Source organism: Myotis lucifugus, unplaced genomic scaffold, assembly GCF_000147115.1.
Source record: "Myotis lucifugus unplaced genomic scaffold, Myoluc2.0 scaffold_31, whole genome shotgun sequence".
Classification (NCBI taxonomy): domain Eukaryota; kingdom Metazoa; phylum Chordata; class Mammalia; order Chiroptera; family Vespertilionidae; genus Myotis; species Myotis lucifugus.
In genome coordinates this window covers 4,241,324-4,257,987 of record NW_005871079.1, presented here as the reverse complement: position 1 = coordinate 4,257,987, position 16,664 = coordinate 4,241,324, and the positions used below count along the sequence as shown (strand labels likewise).

General features: G+C 42.2%; 1 long non-coding RNA gene across 2 annotated transcripts in view; it reads right to left on the bottom strand.

Annotated features, from left to right (window-relative positions):
• Positions 1–16,664, bottom strand: part of LOC106696836 — a 44,911-nt gene that overhangs the window by 24,387 nt on the left and 3,860 nt on the right. The window contains exons 2-3 of one of the 2 annotated variants that reach the window (XR_001347802.1): positions 5,985–6,112; positions 2,873–2,938 (exon numbers count right to left, since the gene is read on the bottom strand). This is a non-coding gene — a long non-coding RNA (uncharacterized LOC106696836). Of the gene's footprint in view, positions 1–2,872; positions 2,939–5,984; positions 6,113–16,664 lie in introns of those variants that run through there. The other variant, XR_002828726.1, reaches the window with a different exon arrangement.

Genomic DNA, 16,664 nt, shown 5'->3' with positions numbered 1-16,664 from the left:
TGAACTGACATGGCTTAACACCAAGAAGCAAATCATGGAACCAACCAGGGCCTCCAGAAGAGGATTCAGACAAAATAGTGCAGACATTTTCCTTAGCCACTTTTAATCAACAAGTGACTACTCTGAAGCTATATATGTCTGTGTTCCTACACTGTATGTAGATTTCTCAACAAACCTTTTTTGGTCACTTTATAAAATTTGGAATTAAATAACCCCTTTGGGTATATGCTTAACAGGACAGGGTAACTGACAGTTATGGTTAGTCATGGCACCTTGAGGAAACAAATCCCAATACGCAGCTCCTTCTGCACAATGGTGTCTGAGCAGGGACGTTGCCCTGTCATTCATCATACCTTTGTCAGCTTATCCTCTTTGGTAACCTGCTCCTGGGTAGTCTTTGAACTAAGATTTGCACAAACTACACTATAAAACCTGATGTCCCAGTGCAGAGATAGAACTCAGGGAAAACTTGGCAGGCCACTTCCTGCTTCATACCATGGCTATTCTGCATCCTTAAATTTCTGAGGTCAGAATGTTCCATTTATCTGTGTCCCATACGGTGCCAAACACTAGGCCTTAAACATAGCAAGTGACATCGGTATAATGTAGTGCTCTTTCTGTTTTAAATGAAGGTGATACAAAAGTTAATTCAAAATAGGTCCAAGACCTAAAAGTAAGAGCTAAAATTATAAAACTCTTAGAAGAAAATATAGGAGGAAAAGCTTCATGAAACTGGATTTGGCAATGATTTCTTGAACCTGATACCAAAAGCAAAGGCAACATAAGAAAAAAATAGATAAATTGGACTATATCAAAATTTAAAACTTTTGCACATGAAGGTCACTATCAATAGAATGAACAGGCAGCCCACAGAATGGAAGAAAATATTTGTAAATCATAGATCTGATAAGAGATTAATAACCAGAATATATTAAAAGTCCTACAATTCAACAACAAACAACAAATATATCAATTTTAAAATGGGCAACAGACTTGAATAGATGTTTCTCAAAAGAAAGTTATACAAATGGCCAATAAGTATATAAAACATATTCAACATCACTAATAATTAGAGAATTGCAAATCCAAACCACATGTCATACCACCTCATATCCACTAGGATGACTATTATTAAACACACACACACACACACACACACACACACACACGCGCGCGCACACACACACAAGGATGTGGAGAAATTAGACCTTTGTGTGCTGCTTGAGGAAATGTAAAATGGTGCCACCACTATGGAAAACAGTATAGCAATTCCTAAAATAATTAAAAACAGAATTGCCAAATAATCCAGCAATTCCACTTCTGGGTATATACTCAAAAGAATTGAAAGCAAGGATTCAAACAGATATTTATACACCCATGTTCATAGGAGCATTATTTACCATAGCCAACAGGTAAAATCAACACAAGTGTCCATTCACAGATAGATGAAAGCAATGTGGTATATTATTTAGCCTTAAAAAGGGAAGAAAAATCTGACATATGCTGCAACACAGATGGGCCTTGAAGACATTATGCTAAGTGAAAGAAGCTAATCACAAAAGGACAAATAGTATATGATTCCACTATGTGAGGTACCTAGAGAAGTCAAATTCATAGAGACAGAAAGTAGAATGGTGGTTGCCATGGATGAGGAGAGGGGAAGGAAGAAATGGGGAGTTATAATTTAATGGGTACAGAGTCATTTCTTAAGACAGATGATGATGATGGTTACACAACAATGTGCATGTACCTAATGTCACTGAAATGTGCACTTAAAAATAGTTAAGATTGTAAATTTTATGTATATTTTACTATTTAAAAAGGAATTAAAAGGGAGGTGAAGAAGATGAAGAGGAAGGAGAAGATGAGGAGGAAGAGGGAGAGGAACAGCAACAAGAAAACCACCCTTTTTATTACCATTTGGAGAAAGCTTAAAATTCTTCCCATACTGCTTCCTTCACCCTGATATATTTTCATTATCTTGTGACCCTGGTTCTTCTGTCAAAAAACTGGAATGGGTATTAATTTGGAAGCATACTGATGTTAACGTTACCATGATAAAAGGATCGATGACTGTTATACTTAGGTTTTCTCTCCTCTCTCATTTTCTCCATTCCTCTTTCCGTACACACACACACACACACACACACACACACACACACACACATTATATAGATAATAGGATTAATGAGGTAAATGGGATTAATCATCCAACTATTATAAACTCCTTCTAGAAAGGACTATTTCATTTACATTGTGGGCACACCAAACTCCATACATACATAGTCATTCTATAGAAGAAAACCAAGGAAATAGCCAGTGTTGTGAGGACAGATGCTGTTAGTTTTAAATAGAAGAAACGTAAGAGTTGCTGGGGCAAAAAAAATAGTGGCCTCTCAATTTTCTCCCTGGGGCTTAAAAATTCCAAGTAGGGTGTAGTAGTTTTCAGACTGTTTCAGAAAGAACAGCTGATATCTCAACAATCTGGCTAAAAGCTATGCACAGTTATTTCTGTGGTCATTCTGTGGTTTGTTATGACATTCTCCAATCCACCTACTGTTTCATGAACAAACCAAACCAAGTTGTTTGTCGGATTTTCTGGAGCACTTTCCCTCTGTACTTCGTGTTTTCATTCAGATCCAAAAAGGGAGATAAATTTATTTGGTCCCTTTTTGTCTAACCATCCCAACACTGACACCATGCCACTTTTCTCAAGGCCTTGTCATAGTTAAGCTTCTGTCCTGGCCTTTCATCTTACCACAGCCATTCTGGAGCTGCTATGGCTGATCACAGCCTGACGGGTGTCTGACCAAATCATTCTGAATCCTTGCTTTGGAGTATGGCCAAAAGAGGTCAAACAAGGGGAACTTACTATTAGTTTCAATGTCCCACAGTCAACCACCTTCTGGGATCTTTCTGAGGTTCTGCCTCCATGATCCTGGGAAGCAGAGAAAAAAACAGAAAGCCTTTTCTCTATCTGGGTCTTTCCTCAAAACAGCATCAAGAGAAGGGTATTGCTACCCTCATTTTATAGATGAGACGTTTGAGAACTGGAGCAAAGAAGGACAACTCAGGGAACAACTCAGAGAAACTGCTGGCTTCCGGACTTGGTCATGACCAAGATTAAATCCTGGCTCTGTCACTCACTAGCTATGTGACCTTCAGCAAATTACTTGAACTCTCTGCCTCAGTTTTCTCATCCATAAAATATATATTATGGGGAGCATTTGAGATCTTGCTCCCCAGCAAGTGTCATCATTTGGCTCAAATAAACTCTTATAAAAATTCTCCACAGGTTTAGTGTCAACATTTACTTAGTAGCTTGCAGGAATCTGAGGAAGCCATCCAGGGCCACACCATGGACCTTGACTCAATGCTAGGTACACAAGGTCCCATTGTGCCCCACTGGCAACTTGCATCACATCAGGTGAATTTGGCGAGCTCCCAGAAGATGTAGACTTCAAAGATCATTGACTACCACCTACAGATAGTGTTTATTGGAAAGGAATCTAATAAAAAACACACTCCAACCTTGTTGGAAAGGATCTTATCAGGCACCTAACTGTGAATGGACATCTACCCCTGTCTGTGGATGTCAAAGACTCCTTGAGGATGAGGAACCACTGACAAAGATAGACAGCTATCCCAAGACCTCAACAAGGCCTGTACACCTACAGATTGATATTGAATCCATTTTGTTTTGTCTTTAACTTTCTGCTAATGATATCAGTCATAATAATAGTTTTACTTGTTCTTTGGCTTTTTTATATAGTCCAACTGTTTATGATTACTGAACATGTATAAGTTATCTGTTAATACTTTTTTCACAGCTCATGTAAATGTTATACTAAATACCAAATACAGAAAGATGAGAAGGGAAAACTCAGATCATGATAGTTCACAGAATAGAAATGACCCAGAGTGTTTTTTCACAATGAAGGCCATAAGATCTGACTGCCTGCCATTTACCTGCCCTTCCCTTTTTTGGGGAAAAATCCTGCCTCAACATAGATCCCATGATTACAGTATTGCCCTATCCCCAGTGGTCAACACAATGTCAATAACTGAGACTTCCTAGGAATGAGCCTTCCTAGCGCTGTTAGACAACACTACCTGACCAAAAAGTGGTCATCAATGCATCTTTCAGATTGATTTAAGACCAAAAGGAGGTTCTATGAAAATTAACTTCCCAGAGTAAAGATCATAAATTCCTAACTGGGAAAGTCATGGTGGGTGGTCACAACCCAGGCCTATAACTTCTTTTTTTAAATATCTTTATTGATTAAGGTATTACATATGTGTCTTTATCCCTCCATTACGCCCCCCAACTCCCCCTCCCAATCATGCCCTCACCCTCCTGTTGTCTGTGTCCATTGGTTAGGCTTATATGCTTGATCTCTCCCCCTTACTCCCACCCTCCCCTACCTTCCCTCTGAGGTTTGACAGTCTAATCAATGCTTCTCTGTGTCTGGATCTGTTTTTGTTCATCAGTTTATGTTGTTCATTATATTCCATAAATGAGTGAGATCATGGGATATTTATCTTTCTCTGACTGGCTTATTTCACTTAGCAGAATGCTCTCTGATTCCATCCATGCTGTTGCAAATGGTAAGAATTCCTTCTTTTTCACCGCAGCGTAGTATTCCATTGTGTAGATGTACCACAGTTTTTTAATCCACTGATCTGCTGATGGGCACTTAGGCTGTTTCCAAATCTTAGCTATGGTGAATTGTGCCGCTAAGAACATAGGGGTGCATATATCCTTTCTGATTTGTGTTTCTAGTTTCTTGGGATATATTCCTAGAAGTGGTACACCATACACAAAAATAAACTCAAAATGAAGGACTTAAACATAAGACGGGAAACCATAAAAATACTAGAGGAATCCACAGGCAGCGAAATCTCAAACATATGCCAAAGCAATTTCTTCACTGATACTGCTCCTAGGGCAATGAAAACTAAAGAGAAAATAAACAAATGGGACTATATCAAAATAAAAAGCTTCTGCACAGCAAAAGAAACCATCAACAAAACAATAAGAAAGCCCATTGCATGGGAGAACATATTTGCCAATATTATCTCCGATAAGGGTTTAATCTCCAACATTTACAGGGTACTCATACAACTTAACAAAGAGAAGATAAACAACCCAATCAAAAAATGGGCAATGGACCTAAGTAGTTATTTTTCGAAAGAAGCCTGAAGGAAGGCCAAGAGACATATGAAAACATGCTCAAAGTCACTAATTATCCAGGAGGTGCAAATCAAAACGACAATGCAGTACCATCTCACATCAGAATGGCTATCATCAACAAATCAACAAACGACAAGTACTGGCGAGGATGTAGAGAAAAATGAACCCTCATGCACTGCTGGTGGGAATGCAGACTGGTGCAGCCACTGTGGAGAACAGTATGGAGTTTCCTCAAAAAACTAAAAATGGAACTCCCATTTAATGAAAGGTTTTAAGGCAGCCTTGCCCATTGTTCTTATGCATCTAGGTTACCACACCTTTGAAATGCCAGAAGTGAGGTATTAACCCTCAAGAGAGCAGTCATATTGTTAATTATCCTATAATCCAATCCCCACCTTACTTTCTCCAATCTTCCTTACATCCTCTCCTTAATTTCAAGTGCATAAAAGAAACTGCAAAACTTATTTTGTTATTTTTGGGAGTATTTGCAATCTTGTTCCACTTAGGTCATTAGTATGGCTCAAATAAACTCTTATAAAAATTCAAATATATATATAGTTAATACATATTCCATCAAATGACTGTGAAAAATAAAGTGCTGAACACAATGCCTCTCACATAAAAAGTACCAATTCATATTAGCTCTTAGTATAATTATTATGAGTATCATGATAATTAATAGACTTTCATTATCTCTTAGCTACTACAAACCTAATATGTTTCTGTATCAGTCAAGTTGCTCTCAGTTATGCTGCAATAACAAATAATCCCCCAAATCTCAGTGGCTTACCACAAAGGATGGTTCTTCACTCTTGCAACATGATCATCACAGCCAACTGTGGCTCTTCTCTGTATCAGCTTCATTCTGTAACCCAGGTAGATAAAGCAACACCTTGGAACCACTGCATAGAGTTGAGGCTGAGAAAAAAGAGAATAGAGTGAAAAATTGGCTTTTAAAAGCTTCTGCTCAGAAATGACATGTACCACATCCATATTCCATCGACCAAAGCAAGTCCAACCTCAATATTATGGAGAAGTACAATCCTCCACCTTGGGGGGAAGCAGACTGAGTTAACAGTAATGGATGCACCACAATGGAAGAGCAAAGATTAAAGCTCTAAGGCTCTTTCAACTCCACAACTCTATCCCTCTGTAAATTAAAGTTTATGAGGTTGTTTTTCTATAAAGTCAAATTTGTGATAATAAAATATAAAAAATGTAAAGATAGGCAGTTGGGAATCTTGCTTTTGATGGGTGCTAGTCTTTCCATACATTTGCAGTGAAGTCATTTTGCTGTCATGCAAAGAAATGCAGTACCGGAGGCAGCAGCCACGTGAGACTGCTGAAGCGTTACTGCCCTCTAGGGTCCCCTGCTGCTTGGGGAATCCCACTGTCTTCACACCACAGACTGACACGTAGTCAGTGTCTGAAGCACATGTCAAAGGGATATTGTTCCATCTGTCTTGCCACTTCACCTTTCAGTAACTTGAGGTCCTTCCACACAAAAAAAGAAACTGGCAAGACCATCAGTCCTATCCTGTGAATTCCTATTCATAAATAAATTGAGTCTCAGTCTTTATCTCATGCCATAGAATCACAAAAGCTTAGTATAAACAGGACCCTAGAGTTCATCCAACTCAACTCGGCATCAAATGCAGAAACACTTCCTTCAAATTGCCAATAGATTCCATCAGTCCCCGCTTGAATGCTTTCAGCAGTGGGAAATTCAGAGGCAAGCAATTCTATTGGAATGTTAGGACTTTTAAAATGATTCTCCTATGTTTAGCTAAAATCTGTTTGGGCAAAGATTCCAAAACTTTGTTCTAACTCAGCATTCCCATGGAATATAGAAAAAATGTGGAATCATCCCAAGAAAGTCCTTCCAATACTTGAAGAAAGTCCTTAGAGACTTCCCTTGGTTCTCTCTGCTGTTCCTCCCATTATTTTCATGTGACAAGAATTTCAGAACTCTCCATATATACTTTACCAAACTGGCTATACCTGAAAACTTTTAATCACAGGCAATTATATCTCCAAGCCACTGACTGGGAAGTTGAATAGGAAGGTTAAGGACATCTATAAAGTTTGGTAGTGTCATTTATTATTCTGTTTGCTTTCCACTAATAAAGACTAATAGGATTCTTTCAGAAATACTTAGTGGTTGAGAGAGGAGGAGAAAGACTGAATTTTATATTACACTAGAGGCCCAGTGCACAAAAATTTGTGCACTCGGGGGGGTGTCCCTCAGCCCGGCCTGTACCCTCTCGCAGTCTGGGACCCCTCAGGGGATGACCACCTGCTGACTAGGCCCGCTCCCCGGGGTATTGGGCCTAAGCTGGCAGTCAGACATCCCTCTGGCAGCCCGGGAGCCCTCAGGGGATGTCCACTTGCCAGCGGGGAGCAGGCCTAAGCTGCAGTCAAACATCCTTAGTGCTGCTGAGGAGGCAAGAGAGGCTCCCACCACCACCACTGTACTGGCAGCCGGCAGCCTGGCTTGTGGCCGAGCAGAGCTCCCCCTGTGGGAGCGCACTGACCACCAGGGGACAGCTCCTGCATTGAGCATCTGCCCCCTGGTGGTCAGTGCGTGTCATAGTGACCAGTCATTCCCAGTCGATCTACTGTTAGGGTCAATTTGTATATTACCCTTTTATTATATAGGATAGAGGCCTGGTGCATGGGTGGGGGCAGGCTGGTTTGCCCTGAAGGGTATCCCGGATCAGGGTGGGGATCCCACTGGGGTGCCTGGCCAGCCTTGGTGAGGGGCTGAGGGCCATTTTCAGACTGGCCACACCCCCTTCAGGGTGGGTGTCCCCACTGGAGTGCCTGGCCAGCCTGGGTGAGGGGCTGAGGGCCGTTTTCAGGCTGGCCACAGCCCCTTCAGGGTACGGGTCCTCCCTGGGGTGCCTGGCCAGCCTGGGTGAGGGGTTGATGGCTATTTGCAGGCTGGCCACACCCCCTTCAGGGTGGAGGGTCCTGCTAGGGTGCCTGGCCAATCTAGGTGAGGGGCTGATGGCTGTTTGCAGGCTGGCCAAGCCCCCCAGCAGGGACCCTCACCCCATGAGGGTGTGGCCAGCCTGGGTGAGTGGCTGATGGCTGTTTGCAGGCTGGCCACAGCCCCTTCAGGGTGGGGGTCCTCGCTGGGGTGCCTGGCCAGCCTGGGCGAGGGGCTGATTGCTGTTTGCAGGTTGGCCACAGCCCCTTCAGGGTGGGGGTCCCTGCTGGGGTGCCTGGCCAGTCTGGGTGAGGGGCTGATGGCTGTTTGCAGGCTGGCCAAGCCCCCCAGCGGGGACCCTCACCTCATGAGGGTGTGGCCAGTCTGGGTGAGTAGCTTATGGCTGTTTGCAGGCTGGCCACAGCCCCCAGCCACCCAAGCTCCCAGTGGAGGCTGGCTGGAAGCAGGTATCTGGGATTTATTTATCTTCTATAACTGAAACTTTGTTGCCTTGAGTGGAGGCCACAGCCGGCCAGGGCAGGCAGGAAGCTTGGCTTCCTCCATCACCGGGGCAACCAAGCCTTCTGCTTGCTCCAGCTCCATGACTGCCGGCCACCATCTTGGTTGGGTTAATTTGCGTATAGTCGCTCTGATTGGCTGGTGGGCGTGACTTGGGGCATAGCAGAGGTGCAGTCAATTTGCAAGTTTCTCTTTTATTAGATTAGACTAGAGGCCTGGTGCACAAAAATTTGTGCACTCAGGGGCGTCCCTCAGCCAGGCCTTAAGAATTCTATGTGGAGGGACTGCCTTCGAATTATTGTCTAAAAGCAGGTACAAACAAGACAAAACACTTTTCCTTAGCAGTCAGTCATCCCTCTGGCAGCCCCGGATGTCCACTTGACAGCGGGGAGCAGGCCTAAGCTGCAGTCGGATATCCTTAGCGCTGCTGAGGAGGTGGGAGAGGCTCCCGCCACCACCGCTGTGCTGGCAGCCATCAGCCTGGCTTTTGGCTGAGCAGACCTCCCCCTGTGGGAGTGCACTGACCACCAGAGGGCAGCTCCTGCATTGAGCGTCTTCCCTCTGGTCGTCAGTGTGTGTCATAGTGACCAGTCATTGCCAGTCGTTCTGCTGTTAGGGTCAATTTGCATATTACCCTTTTATTATATAGGATAGTGAGCAAATTTACAATGTTAAAAAGAATGTTGGGCTTTTTGATATTGTGTCATTAAGAATTCTATGCGGAGGGACTGCCTTCAAATTATTGTCTAAAAGCAGGTACAAACAAGACAAAACACTTTTCCTTAGATCCCCTTAGAACCAACAACCTGCAAAGGGTGAACATCTACAAGTCTCAGGATGGAAAACTGACTTTCCATACTGAACAGTGAAGTAAGCTTACTCTCAGATGGAATTGAATTTTCTTTTGGAACTTCCACTGATCTTGTAAGCCATGAGTCACAACACAAGGAGCAAGGATGAAGAAAATTAGCCTTCCATAGGTTGAAGTGTGTGCTGCTCAGGGTCCATATCAAATTTACTTTGCATACAGAACTCCTTCCTCACCGGATGGCTTCCTGACGTTCCTCCTTCCATGCTTCAAGCCTCTGCTCCAATGCCACCTCCTTAGGGAAGCTGTCCCTGACTGCCCTCCTATTTAAAATTATAGCCCCCTTCAATTAAGCCTCCATTCTCCTTCCCTACTTTAATTTATTCATAGCACTTATTACCATCTAATATAGGCTATTTTTCTTATTATCTCCTTTATCTTGTATCTCTTCCCATTATCACATGAATTCCAGGAGGGTAAGGATTTTTATCTGTTTTCTTCATTGTTTTATATCCCCAGTGTCCAAGAAAATACCTGTAATTCAGGATGCAGTTTCTGGGTTGTTGTTTTTTGTGTGTGATTTTTTTCTTTTTTAAAAAAAAATATATTTTATTGATATTTTACAGAGAGGAAGGGAGAGGGATAGAGAGTTAGAAACATCGATGAGAGAGAAACATGAATCAGCTGCCTCCTGCACACTCCCTACTGGGGATGTGCCCGCAACCAAGGTACATGCCCTTGACCGGAATCGAACCTGGGACCCCTCAGTCCGCAGACCGACGCTCTATCCATCAAGCCAAACTGGTTAGGGCTGTGTGTTTTTTTAAGATATAAAAATTACCTACTTTCCTACAACATACATTCTAATGGAGGATATGAACAACAAAACCAAATGATAAAATAAGCAGGGTGATAAAGGCTATGTGATGGCAAATAAATGGGATGGGTTAGGGAAGGCCTCTTTAGATGTGGTCTCATTTGAGCAATGATGGGGAGGATGAGATAGACACTTGGACAGAGATGTTAGAAGAGCATCCAGGCAGAGGGAACTTCAAGCACGATGTCCTGAAGACAGAGTAAGCTGGCTTAAGAATAGAAAGCGAGCCAAGGGACTGAAATGCTGTGTTTGAAGGGATAAATTGGGAGATGGACAGGAGCCCAGTCCTGGAATGCTCTCTTCATTTATCCCCATTACTAATCAAAATGTGAGTCACCAAAGTCCCTCTTGCACCTGCTTTGAATACCATTTCCTAGATACCCCAAGCTCTTTCTTGCTATTCGGGCCTCTCAGCAGAAATATCCTTTCTTCAATGTGGACTTCCCTGGAATCCTACATACACCCATGAACACACACACACACACACATACACACACACACACACACACAACACACACCAGCAAGAATCAAACATTTTATCTTATTTTATGTCCTTGACAGCATTTATCACTATTTGAAATTTTATCGTCAGGCACATGGGCGCACACACACACACACCACTAGATTGCAAGCCTATGAGAGCAAGAACCTTTTTTGTCTTATTCACCAGTATATTCCCAGTGTCTAAACCCATGCTTGGCACATGATAGGTGCTCAAAATTATTTGATGGATAAGGTCATTGTCCCTGGGAAGCAGACTCTGAGACAGATTTGTACTCAGGAAATTTATAGGGAGTAGTCTTTGTAAAAACAAAACTACTCCCTATAAATGGAGTAGTAATAGAGTGAGGAGAGTGGAAATGGTCAGAGGGATGAGATGATCTGTGACACAGATGCAAATTGAACTAGGATGTCCCTTCAAAGATGCTCTGGATGGAGATTCCATGGGGCTCCGCCTTATTGTTCAACATGGACCAGACATTGCAAGCAGACAGGGAGGGTTGGGGATTCATTTTGGGTGAGGCAGCCCCCTTCAGCCACAGCAAGGCCTGAAGAAGCACTCAGCTGTAACCCATTATCAGCCAACACTCAGGCCAAGTATGGAATTGAGGGCAGTGCATCACAGCACCTACTGCAATAAATGAACAAATGATGAATAAATGAATTCTCACTACCTAAACTTATGTTAAAGTGTCTCTAATCTAGTTTACTATATCCAATACAGTTTTATCAATCTTATAATGTAGCACCCCCCTCTACTCATTTTAAATATGTCTTTTATTGATTTTAGAGAGAAAGGGAGAGGGAGAGAGAAACAATGGTTGCCTCCTGCACACATCCCTACTGGGGATCAAGCCCGCAACCCAGGCATATGCCCTAACTGGGAATTGAACCAGCAACCTTTTGGTGCATGGGATAATGCTCAACCAACTGAGCCACACCAGCCAGGACCCTTTACTCATTTTAACAAAACTGTGTATACAATGTATATGTATATATTACCCTAAAATTACTACTACCCTAGAATTTTAAATATGTGCTTCTGTCACAAATAAAGAACTATTTCATTACTAGAGGCCCAGTGCACAAATTCATGCATGGATGGGGTCCCTCTGGGTGGCCTGCAGGGATTGGGGCAAAACCAGCAGTCCAACACCAAAGTTCCTGCCTGTCGCTCCCACTCATCCCGGCCCCACTGCACTTGCTGTGGGCTCACGCCCAGTCAGTCCTGATGGGGAGAGGCTGGCACCACTGCAGTGGCACCCGCAGCGGCGTTTGCCAGCAGTGAGACCTACGTCTGGCGCCTGTACCGAGGGGGGTGGAGGGAGGTCCAGCATGCAATCGGCCTTCTGGGTGGGTGGTGGAATGCCCTTGCACGCCCAGGATCCAGATCTGTCCCACTGATGTTCGCAGCGGGTTGTTGGGAGCCACTTGACGCCCACTTTTATACCGTTTCTTCCTCATGGAGCATCTCAGGAGGGGAAGCGGCTGCAGTGTCTGAGGCCAACTTCCAGGAGGCTAGAGGTGCTGTCAGGATCATGCTGGCGGCACCGGTCCATCAGTGTCTGGCCTGTTCTCTGGAGACTGGACCTGCAGGACTACTGAGGGAGTAAGTGGCTGCTGCCGGGCCACTGGAATGGGTCAGTCAGCTGAGTAGCACTGAGCAACACTCCCGCTGTGGGAGTGCACTTGCTACCAGGGGGAAGTTCCTGCATTGAGCATCTGCCCCCTGGTGATCAGTGCATGTCATAGCGACTGGTCAACCAGTCGTTCAGTCACTTAGGCTTTTATATATACCAGTATAGATAGCTCTTAAAGATAAATTTCTTTTATAGGCATGTCACAAACATTTTCATGATGACTTTAGAATCAGGAAATGAACTTATTTAAGGTTTTATCTCCACCAACAGAGAAAGCCCTATAAATAGTAATGAATTCTTTAGGTTTTATTTGGTGTCGTCTCCTTATTACCTAGCTATTTTTCTGTCTTTAACCATAATGAAAATTCAAGTGATCCTCCAGTTCCTCTGCTTTCTCTTGTGTTGGGGTCCAGCCCCAGCAGGTCCAGGGGTTCCCCAAAGGTGTGGACGGAGTCGGTGAAGAAGGAATGACACAGAGGCAGCGTTCAGTTGATCAGCATAGCGAGGTTCTTTAGTCAGGTTCTCCAGCCAGGTTCTGTAGCCAGGTTCTCTCTTTATTCTCTTGTTACATCTGTATTTATACCAGTTGATTTTAATCCTATCCATTCTATTCCAAAGGTTAGGGCGTTTGTTAATCTAGTTCTGTTGAGTTTAATCCTGTCTAGGTTAATCTCTGTGTTCCATTATAAGGGCTATTCCAAGGTCACTGCTCTACTGATAAGCTACAAGGAAGTGACTGAAGGAGATTATCCTACCCAGTAAAGGTTATGTCCTCCCAGCCTCGCTGCTTGCCTTCCCTGGGACTGCCCTGTGTCGGTGGATCTCCAGGGGTATAGGCTTTGGTGCTTTCCCTCGTGGGCAGACCCCTGGGGATGTGGGCCCAACAAGTCTCAAATTTATTGCCAACCGTCTTAGTCCAAGTTCTTCATAAGTAGTGCATGGTATTTCTGTAACACTAGGGGGATTTACTGATTTATTCTCTTCCTTAGTCCTGTTAATCCCTAACCTGGGGAAACAACCTTTCTCGGGGAGGTGGTCCTGTTTAAAACACATAACGTTAAGAGGGGAGCAAACATATGCCATATACGCCAGGTCCCTTGAAACATAAGCTATGCAGATGTTTCTTCCCTGCAGCGACTGTGTCAAGCAGCAAGGATGGACCGGCTTCCGGCACTCTTGGAAACTGATTTGTGAAGGTGTTTTTATAGTTCCTTCTGATACGTAAAATGATTGAAAGTAATAATAATAATAATACTAAACTGGTACAAGTCATTTTCTATAAAGCATGGCAGGTAAGTATGGAGGTGATAATATAATTGTCATTTTACTAGAAATGCCCAGGTCTCGGGGAGCTGGATATGAGCAAACAGTTTTGTTTCATGTTTTAGAGAGTTGTTTTCATGTCCAATTTTTATGTGCTAATAGAGCAATTTATGACTATAATTAATGACCCAGCATAATAGCTTTTCCTTTTAAAAACACCAATGTGTAGTGAAGTAACTAGAAAGCACAAGAAGTTACCGGTATTTTCAAGTTCAAGTTAGGAAATCAATCTTCCTACTGTACAAATATGCCCAACGTCCTCCTCCACCCTCATCAGCTGATTCCAGGCACTGGGGTTCAGACTAGACAGAGACTCTGAAGTCATCCAAACATGGGACCAGGAAGATGAGAACCATCTGAGCAAGCCACACATAAACAGGAAGAGGGCAGTCCTGAGTAAGTTCCTTGGTATGAGGTCTATTTTCCTGAACCACCTGGGGCATGGGTGGCTTGGCCTAGTTTAAAACATTAAAAAAAAAGAGTGGACAATGACTATAAAATTGACCAGCTTTAATGTAAATCGGTGCAGACACTATGAAAAACAGTATAGAGATTCCTCAAAAATTAAAAACAGAACTACCATATGACCCAGCAAATCCACTTCTGGGTATTTATCCTAAGGGAGATGAAATCACTATCTTGAAGATATATCTTGCACTTCTGTGTTCCCTGCAGCATTATGGACACCCATCAGGACATAGAAACAACATAAACTGATGAACAAAAATAGATCCAGACCACAGAAGCATCAAACCCCCCATCGACCCTTGGAGGGAAGGAAGGGGAAGGTGGAGTGGGATTTGTTAAGAGATCACCCAAAGGACTTGTGTGCATACATATAAGCATAACTAATGGACAGCCAGTAGGGGGGCAGGGACATTTTCGGGGGGGGGGGGGGGGGTAGGAGCAGCCAGGGAGAGGTCAACAGGTAAAAAAAGGAGACATATGTAATACTTTCAACAATAAAGAATTTAAATTTAAAAAAAAATTTCGGCCCTAGCATGTTTGGCTCAGTAAGTAGAGTGTAGGCCTGCAGACTGAAGGGGCCTGGGTTTGATTCTGGTCAAGGGCACATGCCCAGGTTGCAGGCTCAATCCCCAATAGGGGGCGTGCAGGAGGCAGCTGATCAATGACCCCCAGTAGGGGGTGTGCAGGAGGGAACCGATCAATGATTCTCATCATTGATGTTTCTATCTCTCACTCCCTCTCCCTTCCTCTCTGAAATCAATAAAAATATATTTTTTTAAAAAAAGAAAAAGAAAATTTTGGCTCCCTAATAAATTTTTTTAAAAATCTTAAAGGGGCAGTCTGTGTGAACTATTTTATTGTAAATCAATCAATATGTTTATATAATTCTCCCTAGCTTTGAAACCTCTTTTTCTGTATAATTAGTTTTTTAAAAATCAAAGAAAGAGCACCTCTGGTATACTATCAAATACACCAACAAATCCAAAATAAATAACAAGAGGAATGACCTAATTTTATTTGATAGTTCACAGAATGAGGTATTGGCTCAAATTCATTTTCAACCAGGATGGTTTATATTAGCCCGCAATCCCTGGTTAATCTCAATGGGAATCTCTTGTTAAGTTGATGAGTATAATGTACACGAAGTTCAGCTTGAAGATGGTTAAAGACGTTTAGATATAGAGGTATATGTGTAAGTACTATCATTATATCCATTCCCACAGTGACAAAGTATTCAGGAAAAGATGGACTGTACATGTGGTCAGATGTGTCAGGGAGGAAAATAGAAGAGGAAAGGAAAGAGAAAAAAATAAAGAGAAGGAGGAAAGATTTTAAGAGAAAGAAAAGAAAAGGAAAGGAAAGGAAAGGAAAGGAAAGGAAAGGAAAGGAAAGGAAAGGAAAGGAAAGGAAAGGAAAGGAAAGGAAGGAAAGAAAGGAAAGAAAGAAAGAAAAGAAAAAAGAAAAGAAAAGATCACATTTTGCCTTTGCCAGAGCATTTTGGTTTGGGATTTTTTATTTATCTGCAGAAGGTAAATGGCCTTTGGGTTTGGAATATTTGTACTTGATAATCACACATTACTAAAAGATGGTCTGTGCAAGTGTTTTGGGCTCAAGGGTATAAGAAAATACTATATACACTTTAGAAAACTATACGGACAGCCTTGTATATTTCTTTCATATCTTCACCATCTTCAAAATATTATTTAAATAGTCTTGAAACTATTTCGGATTGTCCTTGCATTTGCTAATAGTTCAGTCTTGAACACAAGTGGCGAGAAACCTAGATAACTGATCCTATTCTCATTGCCTGGATTAAGTTAATAAAGCTTCTGAGTATAGACCTAGGGAAACATTACTACTATTAAAACTTAAACTAGTGTCTGCAAATTGTAGTCCATAGAACATTGGATCTATGTGATGGTAATCAGTTTTCTAGGGGCAAAAAGGTTAATGATCCATTCAGTTGGAAAAACTTGGACTTCGAAATAAAGAATAAAACCATATGATCATATCAGTAGGTATAGAAAATCTGTTTGACGAAATCCAGCATCCATTTATTATTTTTAAAAACTCTCAGCAAATGAATAGAGAAAACATACCTCAACATAATACAGGAATAGAGAAAATATACCTAACATAATAAAGACTATATATACAAACACACAGGTAACATCATACTCAATGGGGAAAAGCTAAAAGTATTTTCCTTAAGATGACATGATAAGGTTGTCCACTTTCACTACTTTTATTCAACATAGTATTGGAAGTTCTAGCCATAGCAATCAGACAATAAAAAGGGTAAAATAAAAAGTATCCAAATTGGAAAGAAAGAAAGAAAGAAAGAAAGAAAGAAAGAAAGAAAGAAAGAAAGAAAGAAAGAAGGAAAGAAAGAAAGAAAGAAA